The 2,027-nt window shown below is 37.0% G+C and overlaps 1 pseudogene; it reads left to right on the top strand.

The window, feature by feature from the left end:
• The first annotated feature begins 816 nt into the window (after positions 1 to 816).
• Positions 817 to 934, top strand: LOC131482051 (small nucleolar RNA SNORA40; annotated as a pseudogene).
• Positions 935 to 2,027: the final 1,093 nt, after the last annotated feature.

Here is a 2,027-nt window from a genome sequence, read left to right as displayed (position 1 = left end):
TGCCGGGATTAGAACCTGCGCCCATATGGGATCCTAGCACGTTCAAGGCGAGGACCCCAACCACTAGGCTATCGTGCCAGGCCCATAATGTTACTGTGTTTTACAGAATGACTTTTGTATGTAACAAGCAAAAGACCTAAGAGTGCCAGTCAGGGAATCTAAAGGAAAGCTAGTCAGTCTTTAGAAAACACCAGAGCCAGAGTAGCTGTGAGGATCAAGGGAGCAAGATCAAATAGATGAATGGATGTCCATGGAGATAAATGACCTCCGGCTGTTCCTGTCTTTGTGTCACTTCCCTTAAGGTCAGCTTTAAAGAGGAAAGCATCTATGTGACCTCATTTGGTCACATGCCTAAAATAAATTCTTTGTTTAATAGTCATTCCTTCAAAACTGTATTGAATAGAAAAGGAGGATAGTTCTCAAAGTAAAATTGGGACACTGCTACTAGAAGGAGGGTGATGGACTCCAGACAGACCGAAACAATGGGTGCCGATTGTGTCTTAACTGGATTAATGCCTGCTGTTTTAAATAAGGTGAAATTACTTATATGCTTACGTTTGAATCTGCCCTTAAATAACCAAGGCCCCTGAATAGAGCCCATGCTGGGTCTGTTTTGTTGTTCTTATTATCTAAATCTTGAAATTGCGTATTCCTGTTAGCTCTGTATTTAAAATACAGATTCAGAAAATCTGTGAAATCCAATGTTAAGTGAGGAAGAGGCAGAAACGTTAAATAACATATATGTTGACTAAAATTGGAAGTGAATTAGGAGTGGTGGAAACAATTTTTGTAAATTAAATTCCTTTTTCAAAAAATTGCTTGATTTGTTTAATTTATGGACAAAGACTGACATAAGGTGCAAAAAACAAATCCTCTTTTGCAACCCAGAACTCATTGATCAGTATGAGTTTTGATACATATAAGCAGGAATAGTACATCTCTTATAGTCATCAGTAGTAGTAACTAAGTATTGACTTTGTGATTAACATTTTCATTTTTAAAACATGCTTTTTTTAAGGCTTTTGAACATATCTGGAATAGAAGGTTCAAAAGAATGGATCTTGTGATACAGTATTGGAGTGTTCCATAGGTGTTTTCAAGTGATGGCTTAGGAATAACAACTGATTATGCAAGGGTGTTTGACCTGAAGAATCAGGGGAACCCACTGTCTCTAAAGACCTGAGTACATTGCTTGAAATTGTTTACCAGAGATTCTGGGTGGCGTTTTGACAAGTGAAGATTAATAGTAAGAAAAATAAGGATTGAAGAAAGCCACGAATGGAGCAAGCAGTTTTCAAAGGTTGAAGATGGAAGTAAATGAAGAGAATGTACACTGGAAGGAATTGTAACATGGGGAACTCCTTAAATAAACATTTATTAGCTTCAAATAATTTGCCTTAAAGCATAAAAAATAAACTTTACACTGGTTTGTAGGAAAAAAAAAAAAAAAATTGCTTGAAGGACTTGGCATAATGATTGATCAATTTGCAAATCCTCCATTTTCAAGCACCTTGCACTGTTTGGAAAATCATTTCTTGAGAATATTTCTCTACATGAAATAATGACTCATATTTCCTGTTGTGAAAAATGAGTGTAAAAGATTTATCTCAAATAATTGATATTTGAATTACTAAAGCATAATAAGGAATCCAAAGGAGTGCCTATTATTACTAATACTCCCATTTTCTCAGCTGTCTGCACCTGCTTGTCACACATGGCATTCTTGTCCATTTCCCTCAGACCATTCCCACATTATTTCTAATGTCCTTTCTGAAATACTGCTTCCATTACTTATTTCTTCTTTTTTTCCTGCAACTGGGACCAAGAAGTTGGGAGTTGAAAGGGGATTCATGTCACTGAGAATCTGCAGAAAAATATCTTCCAACTCACTCCCTACCTATCCCATCAAGCTTTCACGGAGAGCTTGACAACCTAGATATTATCATTAGAAGTTCGGACACACCTTTGCATGCTGTCACCAGGCACTCCCTTCAGCTTTTAGCTGAGCCATCCATTTCCTAACCACT

The sequence above is a fragment of the Ochotona princeps genome, chromosome 1 (assembly GCF_030435755.1).
Source record: "Ochotona princeps isolate mOchPri1 chromosome 1, mOchPri1.hap1, whole genome shotgun sequence".
NCBI classification, from domain to species: domain Eukaryota; kingdom Metazoa; phylum Chordata; class Mammalia; order Lagomorpha; family Ochotonidae; genus Ochotona; species Ochotona princeps.
Note: the sequence above shows the minus strand (reverse complement) of the source record. Positions and strands in the feature narration are given on the sequence as shown.